This window comes from Hemicordylus capensis, chromosome 5 (genome assembly GCF_027244095.1).
Source record: "Hemicordylus capensis ecotype Gifberg chromosome 5, rHemCap1.1.pri, whole genome shotgun sequence".
In the NCBI taxonomy this organism is placed as follows: domain Eukaryota; kingdom Metazoa; phylum Chordata; class Lepidosauria; order Squamata; family Cordylidae; genus Hemicordylus; species Hemicordylus capensis.
In genome coordinates this window covers 188164728-188186168 of record NC_069661.1, presented here as the reverse complement: position 1 = coordinate 188186168, position 21441 = coordinate 188164728, and the positions used below count along the sequence as shown (strand labels likewise).

The 21441-nt window shown below is 44.0% G+C and overlaps 1 long non-coding RNA gene across 8 annotated transcripts in view; it reads left to right on the top strand.

Moving 5' to 3' along the window:
* The window catches only part of LOC128325742 (uncharacterized), a 44363-nt gene extending 25333 nt beyond the window's left edge, over positions 1-19030 (top strand). Inside the window, exons 2-6 of one of the 8 annotated variants that reach the window (XR_008307587.1) lie at positions 7148-7303; positions 8751-8827; positions 13198-13943; positions 14894-15015; positions 17408-19030. This is a non-coding gene — a long non-coding RNA (uncharacterized LOC128325742). Of the gene's footprint in view, positions 1-7147; positions 7304-8750; positions 8828-13197 lie in introns of all 8 variants that reach the window. The other 7 variants (XR_008307586.1, XR_008307581.1, XR_008307585.1 and 4 more) reach the window with 7 other exon arrangements.
* The last annotated feature ends 2411 nt before the right edge of the window (positions 19031-21441 follow it).

Sequence of the window (21441 nt, the reverse complement as noted above, 5' to 3'; positions counted from 1 at the left end):
TAACAGAAATGCACGTAATTTATTTGAAATTGCTAAAATGCATGATTGATTTAATTATTTGCCCAGCTTGGCTTGGGAAGTAATCTACACGGAGCTCAGGTCTGCTAAAATGCTGTAAGTGACAGTCTCCATTAGAGAGAATGCAACTTAGCATGACTGTGCTACCAAGGAGTGAAACGTTTCTCTTACTGCAGACTGTAAGAAGTAATTATCAGTAACTAGGCTGAAATATAGAGAATCTCAGGCCTCAGATTCAGAACTTGATTTTAACTCTTCAAAATTCAAGAATTCACTGAATCCAGATTTAGGTGGAGGTCTTCACAAAAAAATTACTAGGAAACAAAAGGCAAATTGGCCAGTCTGTTACTCCCTAGCACAATGTGATATATTTCCATAGCAACACATCCTAAATTCCATAGCAACATTAATCTGGTTATTTGTCATGAAACCCATTTTGCAGGGTAAATGGGGTCTCAACTTTCACTCTTCTCCTTCAATGAAACCCTAGTAAAACTAATGCTCCCAATGAAAGCTCTCACTGGGATGAGATAAGAGAAGATTGTTTATTTTACAGGGATGGTTATGGTGTGAATGAGGAAGGATAATAAGTGGCAACAGGCTAGCACAGGAGCTTGGGTCTCCAGATGTGGCTGGACTACAACTCCCATCATCCTTAGCCACAATGGCCAAAAGGTTTTTGTAGTCCAACTACATCTGGGGATCCAAGTTTGAGAACACCTGCATCAGCAGATCCATCAGGGGCAGATTAAGCTTTTTGCTGCCTGTAGGCAACCAAAGATTTGCTCGAGAGGCTTGTTGGCTATACTTGTAAAGGGGGATCTGCCAAAGATTCCCCTTTACAAGTTAAGGGTTGGGTTTTTTAAAAAAAATCTTTCCCCCATGCACAGAGAGCCCCCAAATGGCCTGAAAATGGCCTGACCTGTCATCTGGGAACTCCATGCAGGCCCATGGGAGGAGCTCTCACCACCATCTCCACCATGCTGCCACCATCCTTTCGCCATCCTGATGTGCAGCGGCGGTTTTTAAAACGTAGAGAAGGAAGATTTAACTTTCCCCCTCAAGCCCTTTACTTGCACACCACTTCCAAAATTTGCCACGCCTCAAAATTTGCACCGTAGGCAAGTGCCTATATTGCCTATGCATTAATCCACCCCTGAGAACCATGCATGAGTAGAATTGCCAACTCTCCAGGATTGGTCTAGAGCAGGGCTGCTCAACTTTGGTCCTCCTGCAGATGTTGGCCTACAGCTCCCACAATCCCTGGCTATTGGCCACTGTGGCTGGGGATTATGGGAACTGTAGTCCAAAAACATCTGGAGGGGGGCAAAGAAAGTCATCCTGGAGATTTTTGGCAAAAAATATTGGATAAAAATGTGGAGGGGGTGGGGAACCCAGGTATCGCTTCAGACAGAGTTGGCAACCATATGCATGACAGTTCAGAGAAGATCACACCTGTTACGAAACAGGCTAAGGTGGGAAGAGGATCCAAGACTGTTAGGGTTGAGACTTCAGGGTTGTTCATATTTCCTGCTCTACGTGATGTTGCATTGCTATCAATGCCTGGCTACTATTTTTTCAAAAGTAAGAGTAGTATTAAGCATATCACACTGCTCAAACAAAAATTGTACATGACTGAAAAATGCCTTAGAATATAAAAGATCAAGATAATGCTCCACGTTCCTTTGGCACAGGAAATAGAATCACTATTTAATGTAGACAGCGTGGTTTCTTCTATCTAGTCTGAGCTGTTATTTCAGCGGGTAATAGGGAAAGAAACCACCCAAAACCATCCATGGAACATGAACTGCCGAGTATGCAAGGTTCTGAAGGTGATGAATGCAGCAAGTTACACCTCTTATATATACTGTCTGTGCTGCCTGCAGAGCATGAAAAGCAATGTGGGATCAGCTGGCAGTAAGAAGTTTTGTTTGTCAAGGTTGTACTTATGTTTGTTTATTTCATTTCATTTCATTTCATTTCATTTCATTTCATTTGTATACCACCCTTCCAGAATGGCTCAGGGCAGTTTACAGCATGATAAAAACAATTAAAACAAGTTAACAATTAAAATCAAACTATTAAAACACAATAAAACCAATTAAGCCACTAAAAACCCTGGAAATCAGGGCAACAATTTAAAACAATTAGCCAATCATTTAAAGTCCTGATAGGCCAGGCCAAAGAGACAGATTTTAAGGGCTCTCCTGAAAGACAGCAATGATCTCAAATTACGAATTTCTGCCGGGAGTGCATTCCACAGCACAGGAGCAGCTACAGAGAAGGCCTGTCTCTGCGTCGCCATCAGACGAACCGGTGGTAACTGGAGATGGACCTCCGCAGTTGACCTTAATGTGCGGTGGGGATCATGTAGAAGAAGGCACTCTCTTAGATAACTTGGACCTAAGCCATTCAGGGTTTTAAAGGTAATAACCAGCACTTTGTATTTTGCCTGGAAACATATTGGCAGCCAGTGCAACTGTTTCAAAAGAGGCATAATATGGTCTCTCCAGGTTGCCCCAGAGACCAATCTGGCTGCCACATTCTGAACTAACTGAAGTTTCCAGACTACGTACAAAGGCGGCCCCACGTAGAGTGCATTGCTGTAGTCGAGCTGGGAGGTTACCAGCTGATGCACCACCGTTTTGCGGTCATCATCTTCAAGGAATGGGCGCAGCTGTCGAATCAGCCGAAGTTGATAGAAAGTACTCCTGGCCATGGCCTCTACCTGGGATACCAGGGTGAGGCCTGGGTCCAGGAGTACTCCCAAGCTGCACACCTGCTCCTTCTAGGGGAGTGTAACCCCATCCAGCACAGGAAGATCTAACTCACCCCTCAAATTCTGAGCCCCCACAATGAGCACCTGCATCTTGCTTGGATCCAGCTTCAATTTGTTATTCCTCATCCAGCCCATTACTGCCTGTAGGCAGGCATTTAGAGAATAAGTGCCATTTCCTGAAGATGAAAAGGAGAAGTAGATTTGGGTGTCATCAGCATACTGATAACACCCAGCACAAAGTCTCCTGATGACCTCACCCAGCGGTTTCATGTAGATATTACGAAGCATCGATGACAGAATGGAGCCCTGGGGGACTCCATATAACAGCTCCTGTTTTGAGGAGCAACTGTCACCAAGCTCCACCATCTGAAATCTACCCGAGAGATAGGAACGGAACTACTGCAAAGCAGTTCCCCCTATCCCCAACTCTCCCAGGCCATCCAGAAGGATACCATGGTCGATGGTATCGAATCCCACCGAGACAGCCAGAAGAACCAGCAGAGTCACACTCCCTCTGTCGATTCCAGTAAATGGACAGTAAAGTTCATCTATCAGGCTGACCAAGGCTGTCTCAACCCCATAGCCAGCTCTAAAGCCAGTTTGAAATGGTATAGATAAACAGTTTCCTCCAAGACTGCCTGGAGCTGGTCGGCCACCACCCTCTCAATCACCTTGCCCAACCAAGGGAGATTGGAGTTTTGCCTTACTTGCTATCAGCAATAGGGTCAGTGCATTTTAAACTGAAAACTTAGATTTGGAAATGTTCTCCAATGGCACATAGTGAAATTCATAGCAGATGTAGAAGCATAAGACCCTGAAGTGTTCAGAACCATGTGCATATGGAAACTGACTGCTAAGTTGCTTCCACACTAGAGCCCTTTGGTGCTTACTTTTCCACAATGAGCTGGAAATGCAATTGAAATGATGGTTCCATAGAGTATTTAATACAGAGCTTTATTATCCAGCAATGTCCTTTCTCTTGGTCAAAACCCTCCTATAATGTTTATTGACAAATACATCCTGTTCAACAAATGCCTCTTGCAATATTAGTTGGTAGCTTCCTCCTTACGAATCCTGCCCATTTTATTGCTTTTTGTTCAATTGATTAGGGATGAATTGCCCCTTATGAGTGAGCTTTTGTTCTCCGGAGAAACAGCTATTTTAGAGCTATTTTGCTATTTTAAAAAATGAATGCAAGGAAACTTGGTAATTAAGCAGGAGAACAGAAGCAGACTAATAAGGCGCAATTTATCATATCAAAAGAGCCAGTGTGGTGCAGTGGTTAGAGTGCTGGACTAGGACCGGGGAGACTCGTGTTCAAATCCCCATTCAGCCATGATACTAGCTGGGTGACTCTGGGCCAGTCACTTCTCTCTCAGCCTAACCTACTTTACAGGGTTGTTGTGAGGAGAAACTTAAATATGTAGTACACCACTCTGGGCTCCTTGGAAGAAGAGCGGAATATAAAATGTAAATAATTTTTTTTTAAACTTCTCCAGTCCTCTCAAACAGGAAGCAATAGAACAGGTAGAACCAGCAAACAGGGAAGCTTTGAAGTAACAAAACAGTTGCCTTTAAAAGCCTCATTTATGCTTTGCCTATCTAGTGAAGTGATATCAGTATCTAATGATAGTGCTGCAATTGTGCTTAATTGCAAAACACTGCCACATTCAAAGTGAGGGGGGGGGGACACCCACAAAAGGCCATCACAGAAAATGCTGGAATGCAGAAATGTAACAATGATGTCATCAAGCTGTTCTGCAAAAGGCGAATGAACGGCAATTCTGAGAAAGGGAATAGTGTGGAAGGAATGTATAAGAGTGCAGTTACAGCAGGTAAAGCAACTGTAACAATGAAGCTCGCTAGCTGTTTTGCACTGTCCATTAACTATATATCCCAAAGCTCTTCATGCGTAATATAGACATAGTACACTGCATATATGACTAAACCTAGGAGAACAGAAGAAAAGAGATTTAGATAGTGAAAGTGACAAAGTACCTCAGAGTCAGAACAAGACATCAGCAGAAGGCTGCTTAATCCCCCTGGAAAGGAATTCTATGTGTGGGGTAAATGTTTTGCTGAGTCTTCAAACCGTATTAAAATATCTTTTTATGGAAACCTTTTTACAGCAGTAGATTACTAACAGTACCATTAATTGTCACAATACAGGACCCAATTGAATAACTGACTCTAGGTTATTATTGAGAGCCAGCATGATGTAGTGGTTAGAGTGCTGGACTAGGACTGGGGAGACCCGAGTTCAAATCCCCATTCAGCCATGATACTAGTTGGGTAACTCTGGGCCAGTCACTTCTCTCTCAGACTAGCCTACTTCACAGGATTGTTGTGAAAGAGAAACTAAAGTATGTAATACACCGCTCTGGGCTCCTTGGAGGAAGAGCGGGATATAAATGTAAATTGTTGTTGTTGTTGTTGTTGTTAATTTACATATGCAAATTAATTAAAAAGTATTTTTACTTGCATGTTCTGTTGCCTTATTAAAAAAAACACAGAAGGCAGCATGTTCTAATGAGCTGAAAACACTTTTTAGGGTTTGTACAAATTGGCTTTGTACAATTAGTTAGAATTCCACTTGCTTTCCATTCATCAAGTTCATGAGGGGCGTTTTCCATATTAGTCACGCAACAGTGGCAAAATGCTTCCATTCAGGCAAATCACATTCAAAATGTAAATAGCAAAGCACCCAGCAGCGGGAGCAGTCTCACGAAAACTAACAACCTGAAAAAACAGCAACTTTTTAATGCTGGATATACAATGTTATAGCACTATATCGCAGCAATTAAATTCGAAACAAGGCACTGGAAATATGAATGGTACCCTGCTGTCAGTGTAGGGACCGTGGTGTCACAACACAGGAAGTGTGGAAGCACACTTCAGAGATACGTCATGACCCCGTTGCAGGGTCTAATCTGGAAAGCGCCAAGGTGACAGGGGAAGGGAAGAAGAGCCTGTGCTAGCTAATATAATGGCAGAAAGAGCCTGCTAGCCTACTTCCTGCTTTTATCTTGGTCCAGGCTGAGCCAAGGTCTCCACAAGAGCACAGGACCACAGACCACTCCAAAGACCACAGCCAAACAAAGTAACAGGACTGAATTCTGCACCCCTTTCCCTGGAAAGGTTGTGTTCTTTAAAGGGGTCTCTCCCAATTCTTCAAGTGATGGGTCTGGTGATGCTATGATGTCTCCGCTATGACCAACAGGTCATCAGGGGATTTTTCTGAGTCAGAAGACTTGGGCAGGACTGTGTCCGTGGGTTGAGATGAGATCTCTGACTCAGGTTCTCCTTTGGGGTTCTCGGTGACAAGAGGTCACTCATAGTCTGAATCCTGGCTGGTTTCCAATCTGCCTCATCCCTTGAACACTTTGCCTTGTGTCCTGAATGGGACTGGAGGTGTATGTGTCCCAGAACCAGGGTCATGATGGTGGCCTGCTTGCATGGTTGTTAAAATGGAGGTAATTTTCTTTGTTTGTATGTTGCTTTATTCCAGCCATATGTTTTTAAACTAATAATAGGTCAATGAAAGTTTAACCTGGAAAAATAATTCAGAGAGTTTCACATTTATTTCACTCTGAATCTTGTGCAAAGAACTGCTGAGCAGAGCTGACCCTGCCACGAAACAGGGTGAAGTGGGCTGCTTTAGGTAACAGATTGTACACCAAGTGTTAGTGGTGGCACAACAGCTCACCCTCTATCCCTCCCATAAATGGCCTGCAGAGGCAGAAGACTATTTTTCTTCTTTCCTTCTATGTAGAAAAGGAAGGAGAGATGGATGATTTGGAGGGTGGGGGGGATGAAAGGTGTTTGTGTGTGATTCAAATAGAAAAAAGGGAGAAAGGAAAGGGTGGGATGATCTGCTTCAGGCAGGACAATGTCACAGGCTGACACTACTGCTTAAAGTAAAGTTGTGCTCTTGAGTCAGTGTCGAGGGGGCCACTATGTGAAACAAGATGATGAACTAGATGGGCCTTGGACTTGATCCAGCAGGGCTGTTCTTATGTTCTTAAACACAGGAACTATTTTCCTAATGCTGAACTGAACTTAAAACTTGGCACAAAAGTCAGAATATCCAGATGTGTTTCTTGCAACGTTTACAGCCCAGCTACTAAAATGTTAAAACATTATGAACATCATATATACTGATGTAAACTATAACTAAGGTTGGGGAATAGTGAGTTACAGTTGCTATGGGAACCCTAATATTGAAGACTCTATAGCACTAAGATATATTTGAAGTATAATTTAAAGTGATAAGGGATGTTAATACTGGGAATATCAGGTATCCTGTTTGTAGCATTAGTTCAATTATAGTCCTCCTATTCTCATTTTTAGAGATATAGATATAGAAAGCAAGCCAGAACTCTATCCAAAAAGACTTATCATCCTAACCCATTGAGGCAATCTGTGCATGGAGGCAGGCTGGAACTGTGGGCAGTGGTTCCTGAATTTGGACCTTGAGTGTGTATTCTCCAAGCCAGAGCTCCAGAGGTAAGTTGCTAGACTGGGTCTTGAATCTGAACTGGGAGTTGGGCCTGAAGTGCAGCTAGCCCAAGGTACTTCTGTGTTGACCAGGCAAGGTAAAATGTATTTATATCTGTTTCCTTCTGTCTGCCAACTGCAGAGATTGAGGGTACACATGCTTCTTTGTACCTACAGAGGGCTCTGGGGGCTCTGAGGGCCTGCAGAAGGCTCTGAGGGCTCACTAGACTGGGGCCAGTTCCAGATTTGATGGAGACCTTGGCAAGGTGCCCTCTGGTGGACCCCCTTCTATCTCATTGGACCCCCTTCCTCATGCCTTGATGCCACAGTGGGCCAGCATCCTCCTCAGCATTCTAGCCAGAAGCCACAGTCTGCCACCAGCCAAGTTTCCCAAATACCAGTATCTAACATGTTGCACCATGCTACTGGGGGAAACATGGAGGACACAGTCGTGGCAGGCAGTGGCTGTCAACCAGAACTTTTGTTGCTGCTTCCCCTGTCCTGTCACTTCATCTGCCACACCACCTTGGCTGCCAAGGTAAATGGGGGGTGCTACCCAGCTGCTGGTTGCTGACTCCCCAGGGAACTAGGACAGATGACAGCAATGGGCCTCCTTGGGGCACCAGGCCCTTGACAATGCCCAAAGAAGCTGTGCATGGATGCCAGCCCGCTTCTGGTTGCTTACTAGGCCAGGCCCCAGCCTCAAGTCATGAGGGCCCACCTTCAAGCCCTGGAATCCTTGACACAGGTGTGTGGAATTCCCTCTGGATTGTTTTTTATTTAAAAATGGGATTCAGCCTTGAGCACCTGCAACTGCATTTTAGTTTATCTTGAAGGCTTGGGAGCACACATACAGAGCAGAACAAATGGCTGGCATGAATGAAAGTGCCAGTCACCAATATATTTGGTGCTGGGGGCAGTTCCTTTTTCTTCCGTCCTCCAATGTAGGCCTGTTGTTGTTAGAACGAACAGTGCCTGCCATTGTGTGCAGCAACAAGGAAGAAAGCAAGCAGCCTTCTGCTGCACATGAAGATTGTGGGCTTGGGGCCGTCATCTTTTACAAGAGAAACGCACACATCCTGCAGACACAGCATACAAGACTCAATGTTCACAGGTCCTGGAGCTCTGCTCCATTGGAGTGGGAGGCAGCAGTGACTTAATACATTAGGAAACAAAGCACCAGTGGGCTGACCCTGGAGAGCTCTGTGTGATGTGAAAAGCAGCTATGATGGGATGCAAGGCCTGTTCTATCAATGCATGTGAAAAGGGAGGGACTTTGGCTGTGTTGGAGAGTAGGCTGCAATAAAGAGATAAGAGTGCCATACTGTAAGCCCAGTAAAACTGTCCCATCAGGTAGAGAAGATGGTATTTAGACAAGCACCTCAGCAGCTGATAGCATCTTAGGCTAGTGGCATGCTTTATGACTCAGATTGATTTCCTTCACTGTTTATCTTAGTGGAGTACTGAGGTCTAACTGTAAAGCACCCTGAGATGCTACGCATCCTGATGAAAGAAAACTGAAGGAAAGGAAAAGTAAGTGCAAAAGCAGCCTGGCTGGTTCACCCATTAGTTTGAATGACACAAGTGTCTCATGTCTGGCAGGAAGGGGGTGCCCTGCATCTGCTTTTGTCTCCACCAGGCTCTGGCCAGTCTCCCTCCAATAGTCCTCCCCTTTCTGGTGGTACATCTCTCTCTCCTTCCTCCTGCTCTTTCTGTTTTACAAAGAGGACAGGGGACCGGAAGAGGAAGCATGAAGGAGAGGAAAGTGGTGGGCTAGAGCATCTTGACTGTGTGGGGAGGATAGCCATAGGCCAATGGAGACAGAGGCAGGTATGTGGTGCCCCTTGACTACCACCCATGGACGTTTTAACAGTGCTTCTATTATGATTCGGTCCTCTCTTTCTTACACTGTACTCTTCAGCACATCCAAATCCAACCAACCAACCAACCAACAACCAATGAATATGTATATACCGCTTTTCAGTCCCCTCCCTTTCCATAGGCATCTCAGTGTTCTATCCCATCACTGTGTTCTCCTCCACACTTCCTCTTCTAGTCCCCTTCTCTTAAAAAATAAAAATAGCCAGAGGAAGAGGAAGATGTGCAGCATTGGTGCTGGTGAGAAAGCAGCAAAGCAAGAGGTCTTGAGACAGTGCTTTAGTATTGAAGAACAAGGATTTGTTTAGAGGTTACAAAAGGATAGGAAAGCTGAGCTAAAGGATGAAAGGGGAGAGAGACTAAACAGTCATCTCTGGAGAGACAAAATGGAGACTAACACTGGAAGAACAAAGAGGGGAAGAGTCCAGGACTTTTATCCATGCCCATGACCCTAAATGGGGGTGCATGCATGTGCTGCTGGGCAGGGGGTACATTTGGTGCAGCCAGATGCTGTGCAAGGGGAGATGTCTTGCTGCACCACCTCAGGTGCTGGATGGGGAGGGACTTGGGCTGGCACTGAAAAACAGAGTGAAATATCGCTGGAATTTCAGTGTCTTGTATTTGGAGGAGTGCCCTCGCCTAGGAATATTGTATGGAGTGTTTTTGTGATAACTGTATCATAATAGGGGTACACACAGAGAGAAAGCTTGAGGAGCAACTCCTCACTTAAATGTTTTGATGGGGAGAGGACAGACACTTCAGAGTGGATATATGAGTTATTAGGTTTGGGAGTTCAGTAAATTCAGGATTGGGAGCTGGGGTGTAGCTATAATTGAGCAGATGGGTTCAAAGAAGCTCCAGTTCCACCCCTCCCTATTTTCTCCATTATTTCCCTCACTCCAATGGGCCACCAGAGAGAAAGGTGAACATGGGCCCTCTCTCCCCCAGCTACACCCCTGATTGGTAGTTATTAGGGAGGGGAGTTATTAGGTTTGGGAGTTCAGTAAATTCAGGATTGGGAGCAGGGGTGTAACTATAATTGAGCAGATGGGTTCAAAGAAGCTCCAGATCCACCCCTCCCTATTTTCTCCATTATTTCCCTCACTCCAATGGGCTGCCAGAGAGAGAGGTGGACACGGGCCCTCTCCCCCCTAGCTACACCCCTGATTGGGAGTTATTAGGGAGGGGAGTTCAGTAAAATGGTGGTTGGGCAACCAAGTTCTGAGTCTCAACCCTGTCAGATATCTAAACCAGATAACTGTGCCAAAATGGATGGATGGGCCAAAACAGGCTCAGACTTAATTCCTCCAAGACTGAGTTGCTTTTGCTTACTTCTTGACCTGGCCAATTGCTGAGTCTGAGTCTTTTTGTGGTGGGGTTGCGCTTCCCCTGAAGGAGGTGGTCCGCAGCTTGGGGTGTCCTCTTGAACTTGCGGCTCCTGCTTGAGCAGCAGGTTGGAGGCCACGGCCAGAGGTGCCTTTGCCCAGCTTCGGCTGGTTCACCAGTTACAGCCCTATCTCGACCGGTGGGCCCTGGCACCGGTAACTCATGCCCTCGTCATCTTTCGTTTGGATTACTGTAATGCACTCTACCTGGGGTTGCCTTTGAAGATGACCCGGAAGCTTCAGTTGGTCCAGAATGCAGCGGCCTACCTGCTTATGGGTGCTAGAAGATATAATAGAGTTACACCTCTCCTGCAGTCACTGCGCTGGTTACCTATTTGCTTCCGGGTCCAATTCAAAGTGCTGGTTCTTACCTTAAAAACCCTTCAGGGCTTAGTGCCTGTTTACCTGCAGGACCGCCTCTCCCAGCCAGTCCTGTCCTGTCCTGTGAGATCTTCTCAGGTTGCCCTTCTTTCGGTCCCTGGTCTAAGAGAGATCCATAGTACTAGGGCCCATGGAAGGGCGGTATATTGAACCTTTAAACAAACAAACAAACAAACAAACAAACAAACAAACAAACAAAACAAGCAATTTGATCTTGATTAAACATTTTTATTTTGCACATTTGCCCCCAACCTCTAAACCTAAACACACACACACCAAACTGGAAGTGGCTAGCGGAATTGGATCAGGGTGCATCAAGCGGGGAAGAGAGTTTAACCCTTCTTCTGTGCCAATTCCTTGATGAGAATTGTCAGCTGAATTTGCTATGTGCTGTGGAAAGGAAAACATGCAGCACTATGCGGGTGCCTGTATGTTCTCCTCTCCACAGCTAATTAGCAGCTGTAAAAGAGTGATTTGGATTGGGGCCATGGCATGGAGGAAAAGACCCATCCCCCTCCTGCTGCATTTAGCAAAATACAGAGAGGTCAAGAGGAGAGCTATTCTCAGATCTTGCGCAGCAGATCTAGTTTAGGTATGATGAAGTATGAACTGGCAGTGATTAACTAAGCAAGAAATGATGAGGTTGAAAAGCTCATGGATGCTTTGTAATGTCACACAGTATGGTTCCAGACACTTAGGGGATGGCTGCATCAGATGTTTCTGATGTCATATGTGTATCTGAACATACCTTGTATAGCTGATGCTGTCTGCACCTCATTTGGACGCTTGGTTAGTGCTTTACTTCTGGTTTTCTTCAGGAGAAAGTGAGTGCCTCATTAAAGAAGTACTCATGTTTCTATAATGTCAAGACAAACCTTAAGGAACATTTCTCACCCGGTCCATTTTATGAACTTGTCTGTTTGAATTTATGCCCTGGCATTTTTTTTTAAAAGGCACACTGCAGTTTCTCTACCACATCAGAGCTATTTTGTTTTTATCCAATGATGTACATATCTAGCTAGTCAGTGGTTTTAGCTACGACCTCAGTTGTGTTTCCTGTTGTGGATCTCCTATCCCCTCCCTCCTAATTCTTTGCAAACCACTACAGTTTTTGCTGTGGGTGAAGGCACACAAGTATAGTGCCTATATGCACATTAAACATTGCTTAAAAGAAAATAATATGCCTAGGATTGCAAGATATTGCATGTATGACTAGGAAATGTTCAAAGAATAACACAAAGATAGAACAAAACAAACTGGGAAAAGTGCAACAGAAACATTGGTGCAGGTGTACCCTTAAGAAGGAACAAAAATAATTCTAAATGTGACTGTTGCAAAAGATTTCCACTTATATCACTGCATACTTGTGTTTCAAGAAGGAAATTTGAATCTCAGACATAGTGTTGGAGTTATTTATTCCCACGATTCCCTGTTAGCCTTGCCTGGCCAGAGCTTAGCTATGGGTTCGTGTTCAGCTGTTTGTCCACTGCTTAGAAAATGAGAAATGGCGATGGGGGGGGGGGAATAAAGAAGAAACATCTTACATCTTGATGTTCTTGACGAGGTGGTTCCATCATCCATCCTTAGCCCAGTGGACATTGTTCCTTAAACAATGTTCCTGAACTTCCCAACAGACATCTTCAAAGAATTCAAAGAACACAAATGTGAAATTGCCGACCTGCTTGCTAAAATATATAACTGCTTTGTCTACAGCATGAGCTGCATTCCAGCATCAGAACAAGAAATGAGACAGCCACAGCAGCTTCTGCATCCTTTTATTCACCATGCACGCAAATGAAGAGTTTTGTTTTCAATAATAATAATAATAATAATAATAATAATAATAATAATAATAAATAAATAAATAATTCGATTTCTGTACCGCCCTTCCAAAAATGGCTCAGGGCGGTTTACAAAGAGAAATAACAAACAAATAAGATGGCTCCCTGTCCCCAAAGGGCTCACATTCTAAAAAGAAACTTAAGACACACACCAGCAACAGTCACTGGAAGTACTGTGCTGGGGGTGAATAGGGCCAGTTACTCTCCCCCTGCTAAATAAAGAGAATCACCACGGTAAAAGGTGCCTCTTTGCCCAGTTAGCAGGGGAAAACTTTTTAACAAGTTTCGGGAGAAATAGCAACAGTGGGAGCTGGGTTAAAGTCTATTTCATTAGAGGTTATTGCAAATAAGTTGTCCTAGTCATTTGAAGTTGCCTGACATTTGTCCACTAACCAATTTATTTTATTTTTCTTTATAGTGATGGGAAACAACCACAGTGAATTTTTATTGAAGTAATCATGAGTACTTTTGTCTGAAAATACTTTACAGTGACCTAATGGAGCCAACTTTACCCGCTTGGCTCAGTGAATCAAAGGAAACCTACATGTGTTTGCCTTGAGTTATTGATGGCTTTGGCAGATAAGTATTTATCATTTCTCATTATCCAGAATAATAATTGGATAAATTATCAGTATGATTGGATGGATCTTGAGGATGTATTTGAGAATCTCTAAACTGAATTAATGGAAAACACAAATTTAACAAAATACTAGAAAGATCATGCCGCCAGCCTGGTGAGAATAGAAGGTGAAAATGATTACACAAAGCATATGGAATTTGCTGAAATCACTTAAGAAGGTAAACCTCTCCTTAATTGTGATGTAATATGCTAGTTAGCATCAACAAGACATCAAAAGTGGGGTCTAGTAGAAAGGGGCTTGCATTTTTCTAATCACATAAGGGGCTTCTATACTTTTAATCAAGGATCCATGTCCAGACACTTTGTTTCAAATCTATTCACAGAATTATATTCAGAGGCTTGCGTCCAGCATGAGTTATTTTAATCTTGTGAGCTGGAGCCATAAGAAAGGAGGAGTGAAACCAACTGCTGCTAGAACATTTCCCATACTCTTGAAAAAAAGGGAAGTGCAGACTGGCACAACCTATTTGAAACTGAGATGGGTGGTAACCTCCAAGCTGTAATAGCTTATCACAAAGTAACAGGTATATTGAGACCTTCCCCAGAGAAATCAAGACCTCTCTTTGAGGAAAAAGATGATAAAAGTCTGAACCAGGGACTGAGGGTTGTCATCACAGTATACCATCACATTGGGTCATCAGATTCACATTGGGTTTCCAGATCAGGGCTTGACCATCCAGTCTTTCCCCTCTGTGTTGCTGAACTTTGATCAAAGACTATTTGGACTGGTGAGATCTCTACTAAACTCTTTAATTGTTAAACTCTTAATTAATTGTTCTCTTTTTAAACTTAAATACAACTCTTTAACTTTTGTTCTTTGAGTGTGTGTGCTTCATTTCTGAGGCAATGGGCACACAGCTGAACACAAACCTGCTCCCCATAGCTAAAATCTGACCAGGCAAGGCTAATGGGGAATCTTGGGAATAAATAAATCCAACAATAGTTACATACACCTATTTTACACTGAAATCAGTGGGGCTTACATGTGTATAACCGAGCCTTTGATTCCTGTCTTAATACTATAAAATGATTAAAATGAACTCATGCAGCAAGGAAACTTTGCTAGGCTTAATGTAAAGTATATCTAATATTTATGAAGCCAGTAGAGAGTCACTATGTTTGGATGGAATTTGAAATGGCTTACAATAGAAGCTAAATGCCACATTTGTGTGAAGAACAGTGCTGAATAAGCATACAGAACATCAGTCTCAATATGCTAAGCAAAACATGATCACAGTTTGTAATTGAATGCAATCAGCTATATTAAACCTAAGAAAATACTTTCATAATGTGAAATGTTTCTTTCAACATACATGTGGCAGGTTCAGGCATCATACAGAACCACAGTTTATTTTAACTAGAGTTTATTTAACAAATCTGGATTGATGCTGCAGATGAGCATCAGATCTTGGCTTGTTTTGCCATATCATGGTTTGTTCAGTCTTGTTGCTTCTCCTTATCTCCCATGATTTAGGCTTACCTCTCTATGCGAGAGCCCTGTGAGGGCAGAGCTACTGCAACAGACCAAGATGAAAACAAATTGTGGAGTTTGACATCAATCAATCAATCAGTCATAGACCAGCATAAAGTATAATGGTGATCATATGTTATAAGTGAGAGGAGATTAAAATTGATTACATATAGAATGGTACTTAAGGTACATATTAATATTAAAAAGTAAAATCATAAAAAGTACACAAAAAGCATGAGGGCATAAAAACCTGAAAAGGCATAAAAAGGCATAAAAGGCATAAAAAGGGGGGGGCATAAAATGGATGTAAAAAGATTAAAAGACATGAGAGGACAGAAATACATAAAAACCTGAGTAATAAAAATGGATAACAGCCAGGCTATGAGGAGCAGGAGAAAAAAGGGTGGGTCTTTCTATTGTATCAGTATTTAGTGAGCAATTGTAGAGCCCTCCCTGAGTCACCGAGGGTCAGATTGAGGCTGATAGAACTCACTGCCTATCATCTGCTGATGAATGCTGATCACAGCTGCACAGTACCTGCAGGGGGTATCTATGATGGGGCAGGCAGGGCACGTGCCCCGGGCACCACTTGAAGGGGGGGCGCCATTTTTTAAAATTATTATTATTTTTTTAAAGGCAACTTTAAAAAAATGGCCACCGTGCATGGTCAAATGGCCTCTGTGAGGAACTAGGCCATGCCAGGCCTCATAGAGGCCATTCGAGCATGTGCAGTGGCCATTTTGTTTTCAGCGGCCATTTAAAAAAAAATTTTTTTTAAATGGCCCACGTGCTCAAATGGTCCCTGCGAGGCCCTAGAGGCCATCGAGGGGAGGGGGAACCTTTGCAACACCCCCCCACAGCCTTTAGGAAGCCCCCCGAATGGGCGACAGGTAATTTTTAAAATAATAATATAAGTCACTGTACACATATTCAGATTGGCACTATGTACAGAGAATCAGGGCTTGTGAATACTGAGCTGACGCTTATGAGCTAGGATTGTATTCATTTGCTCTTACTTTGCTTCTTGTGATAAGTGAGTTAAATGTGATGTCTTGCTAATATGGCTATTAATGGTGAGTTTGTCTTTGAATCAGTGTGAAACCCTTAATATTAAGGCCCACTGGGAGTTTCTTGCTCTCTTTCTCTCATTTTAACTGTCTTTCTGGAAGACTAGAATATATTCCAAGCAGTGACACAGTTTACTCTGCATATCCTTTAATTATTTTCAGAGTATCTGGGAAAAGCCAAATTTTTAAAACATATGTAATAGTGATGCTACAATGCATAGCAGAGAATTAGACAGGCACTTCTGTTTAGTTTTCCAAGTACACCTCCACATAGTATTTGGGTATTCCATGAGCACCAGCATACTGAAATTTGTAGTTTCCCAGCATTTTTTGGTCTGGCTACATCCACTGCTAAATAGTTTTTGAAATATTAAAATATTAACAAGCTTGACTTGTATTTTTGAGCTGATATTATGGTAAAGTTATCTGAAAGATGGGTGTCAGATGTTTGGACGGGGGAAGCAATTTTGGTGCTTGCCCTAGGCACCATTTTTCCTAGATACGCCTCTGAGTACCTGGCAACGCTATATGTGATGGCAAGCTTAGAGTCAGAAAACAGCAAGGAGCTGTAGAATTGGCTTGAACGTCTCAGATACTTGCATAACAATGGAAGGATGAGAGAGGTGCAAATGTCTCTATAGAAAAAACAGTAGAAGAGACATGGGGTTCTGACATCATACATGATTATAGTTAGGACCATGGAAGGTTCTCCTATGAGGGAAATTGAGGCAGGACTTGGGGGACCTTTTTTCGGGTGGCAGAATGCACCTTTGCTACCCCCTGCCCCGTTTGTTTGTGTTTCTTGGCCCTTCCTCACCCCTGGCTCCCGAGCCCTGGGTGCACTCCTCTGACCTTGCCAGCTGCACTCCCTGGGCCAGAATCCACTGTGGCCACCCCTCGTTCCTCCCATCTCCCCTTCCTGGGGTGTACTCTGCTTGCCCATCCAAAAGGTCGGATCCAGTTCCACCTGCTCAGAGTCTGTCCACTCCATCTATTGGCGCAGTGCTTGCTTGCTCTCTTGCTCGCTTGTCCATTACTACTGCTCCTTGCCTTAGGCATTAGCTTTTTGCAAGTTGCCACTGTATGTATTTATGTATGTATGTATGTATGTATGTATATTTGCAATTATATATAATTTGTAGCACTTACTATACAGACAGGGATCCACTGACAATCAGGAGCAAAGCTAACACAGTTCTCTGTGCACTTCCAAACTCTCTCAAAATGACTCTTGTCTGTGTTATCTCAAACACATTTTTTTAACAAAGGCTCATTTTACAGGGAAAAGAGTCCACATATGAAGGAAAGTTTGGGGCAGTGTACAAATTTGACAAATACACTATTAAATAAATAAATAAGTACACCCTACTGTATGCATAGAAATTGGTCCTTCATTCGAGAACTGATTACCTTTATGTGGTGTTTTTGCTTAATCCGTTTCTTGATCCAGGCCAGCTTTTGAATGGGGCTTTAGTTACTTGTATTCCAGTCCTGGAGTAGAGGCAAGACTATCAACCAGCCACCAGCGAGAGCACTGAAAAGCAGTCTCCACTTTCCTCTCCATACATAATATCTATTTCATTAAACTATTAATATTCCTGATTCCATTCCACTGCCTTGTCCTTGCATACGACAACTCTTTCCCTTGGATTCTACACTTTAGCCAAAAAAATCTACTTTCTTATTAAGGAAAGAATGGATGGTGATGTTACAAGTCCATTAAGAGTTCTCTCTGTTATTGTTTTACACCAGTTAAGTCAGTTAAACAATGGAAGGTGTCCTCTCCAAGTCTGATTTAAATAAATGGAATTGGCATTTGAGAAATCTTATTAGCATATTTTAGCATGCTACTCAGCTGGTCAGGAAAGCAGAGACCTAGAGTTCAAAAGGGGAAAATAAAGGATGTTTAAGAATGGGTTCAATGCATGTATTTCAGTAGCAATGTAAAGAGGAGTGTGGCGCTTGAAACTTTGACTGAAGAAACTTGCCATTGGAGAGGCTATTTTTATAGCTCAAGTTGACTATAGAAACGGGGGTGGATTAAGCTTTTTGCCGCCCATAGGCAAAAGGGCTTTTGCTGCCCTTTTACCTTAAACAAAAAAGGTTTGCCTTTTTAAAAAAAAGGTGGAGGGGGGACTTTCTCCCCACCCACTCCACCCTTGCTGCAGCTGTCACTGCCCACAGAGAGGGGCAATGAAATTTAAGGAGGGGCAAAATGTGCTGCTCCTCAAATTTTGCCACCGTAGGCAAATGCCTACTCTGCCTTTCCATTAATCCACCACTATATAGAAATAGTTATTTACATTTTTCTGTTATGCCCGTATGACAACATTAAAGAAAACAACTGCTTCCCCCCTACTCTATGGACTAGGTTTTCTGTACTCACTTTGTTTTTTAATTGTGGCAAATAATAATAAAATGCATGATGGATTTTCACATTCAGAAGTCTGGGTAAACAAGGACTGTCTCCAATATCAGTGGTATGCTGGCTTCCTTCTGCATATGTAGCAGCATGAGTTGTTACTGCCTGCTGCACTGACCTTAATGATTCTAATGATGGCAGATTAGACAATGGTGCCAAGTTACAATTTCCTGATTGGGTTAATCAGTCTTAGAGAACTACATGCTTCACCGATGGATGATGAAATCTGTGTGCATGTTTTAAATGCCCAATAAAATCTTTGATGCATGGCAGATCTGGAGAAGAGTCAATTCAAAACAAGAGTTTTTATTTCCACCCCACCCCCACCCCGATAAACATTCAGTTTGTTTTTTGGTCAAGGTTTGTATCAGGTTACAATTCTTAATCCACTCCACTTCTGTACAAGAAAGGTTTATAGGTAAGAATATTAAACAAGCTGCATCTTGGGAAACAAATACAACTATAAACCTAGACCTTATCATGAAAGGAAGGCATGCAGAATATAAAACCATGCAGAATATAAAAAGCCAATTCCAAAGCAGAAGCCAAGTACCATCTTACTTTAGGGCAGCTCCTGATGTTGTTCACGTGCTGATTTTGGATTGTATTTTGCACATCCTAAAGTATCAATAAACATTTTGTTCTTGTTTATTTCTGTGATCGAGAGTTTGGTTTAACTGGAGTACTTTAACTGAAGATGCACTGAAGTAACTTTCTATTAACTCATATCCTGAGACTCTAAAGACTGGAATATAAACTGCCTACATGTAATAGTGATTTTATTTCTTTTTTAAAAAGAAAAAACACTGTGAACTTGAAATTACAATGATGCTGATAGTTTAAATGGGTGTTATCCCCAAACGTGGACTGCAAGCTCATGACCTGAAACGCTCACTTAACCACCAGGGAATTCAAGTGGGCCCTGTTTTAGTGAGGCCCCAACACTCTCTGTTAAAACATAGAGGGGAAGAAACAACCCACTACTGCCCTCTCTCCAGATCCCTCTGAAGCCTTGCACGCACCTGAGAGGACACCCTGACACGGAAGGTGCCATAGCCTGGCTTTGTGCCCAGCCGTGGAGTGGCCCAACGGGTCAGTACATTTACTCAGATTTTAAAATCCTGGGTCCACTCTGTCAGTGTGCTGTATGCAGATAAGCAGGTGCAGGGAATCGTGGTAGAGGGCACTTTCCTCTGCTCCCCCAACCCCAGGGCAGCTGGGTCGACTTCAGGGAACACGGGCAATGGCGCATCTGTGCAAAGGTGTGAATGGCTAGGCAGGAGCTTGTTTCCAAGGCACCTCAGCTGCCATCCCTGGACCAGGAAAGCAGTCTCTGGGATATCCCTGCCCACTGCTCCCCAACACACAGCAACACAGCTCTACTTGGGGAACCCATGACCCGATGCTCTCCTGATTGGGTGTAGTCCGCATGGACTTTTGTAGCCACACTCATAGTCAGGGTTGCTCATGAGTAACCCGGGGTTGCAACTCCCTAAGTGGCCGGGCCTCACTTCCCCACCATTTCTTTGTAAAAAATAAAACAGATCCTCCCTGAAACCTCCCCACCCTCTTCCCTGTGCACAATTTTATGCACCCAAAGGCCATCTAGACACTCCCTTTGTGTCCGTGCCTGGGCGCATGCATGGTGTCGGTGGGGACGGAGAGGTAGATACCAGCACAGATTTCCATCCATTCAAAACTCCTGGGTCCTGGTCCATTATCACACTGTATGCAGATCTGCTGGCACAGGGATTGATGGAAGAGAGGAGCACCCATTCTCTGGCCATCCCCCAGACAGAGGGATGGCCGTTCTGCGGCAATGGCAAGGGTATACATGTAAACATGGGCTGGCAGGCTGGCAGGCTGGCAGGGGGCACAGTTTCACAGCAGCTTGTCTGCAGTACCCAAGACAAGGAAATCGATCTTCAGCGTAGCGCTCCCCGTGGCTGCTATTCAGAAAATATCCTTGCTCTATTCAGAGCACCCATGGCCTGATGCTCTCATGAGGTAGGTGCTGGTGAGGGAAGGGGATGTTTTGCCATTTGGAATCATTGCAGATTTGTCTGGGCAATTCTCTCCTCTCCCCTCTGATGGTCCTTCTCATGAGCTGTCTGGGGGTGTCCCCGTGGCATTTCACTTTCATTCCTGGCCATTGAGCCCTGGGTCAGGTGACTGGATCCTTATAAATGATCTCAGTTGACCGAAGACTGACCCTGGTGACCAGCCTTGATCATGAGCCTTTGATGGCACAAACCTCCAAAAGGGGAAGGGGCTGGCCCCCCGTTTCCCCAAGCTTTCTGTGAAAAGAATAGGACTTCGCTGTTCTGGAATCTCTTCTGGAGGTCTGCTTTTTGTACCTCCCCCTGCCATTTGCCCCCCTCCCAGCACCGTGATGGGATGCCCTGCAGCTGTGCGGCATGACAGGCTGACCAGTCCAGGATGGGGCATGATGGAGTCCTCATTGCCTGGCAACTCCATATCTGCATGGCTGGCAGGAGGGACATGGCCAGTTTTCCCAAGAGGCTGCCATCTAGAAGTGCCAAAAGTATGGTGCAGCCATGTCTTTGGGTGGGTCTGCGTTGCCACCTCTATGATTGGGGTTTGGAAATGGGCACAAAACTGCGGTTATAGCTGAGTCTGCAGTCGGGCGTAAAGCTTCTGCGGCAATGCAACTATGTGCTGGAAAATAAGAATCAGTGGATGCCTGGTTTGGGAGCCTTGGGGATGTCTCCAAGTAGCCTTGCAGGAAGTCTGTTTTGAGGTGCCAGAGAGCCCTGTGCAGATTTCCATACAGGAGCGGAGCCAGCTGAGCGGTGGCTTGGGTCCAGCCCCGCCTGGTGGCCCCTCCAACAACATCCCATGCACGTGATGCCACATGCAAAGAGGGCTTGGCCTCGGGCTCCAAAGAGCTAGAGCAAGCGCTTCCGTGTCATTTCAGGCAGCGTGGGGAAGTCTGCTCTCTTGCTGTACACGCTCTGAATGTTAACCAATGTCTCGGTCTGTGTAGGATGCATATGGTGAGGGTGCAAACTCAAACTAGGCAGTTAGAACAGGATGTCTTA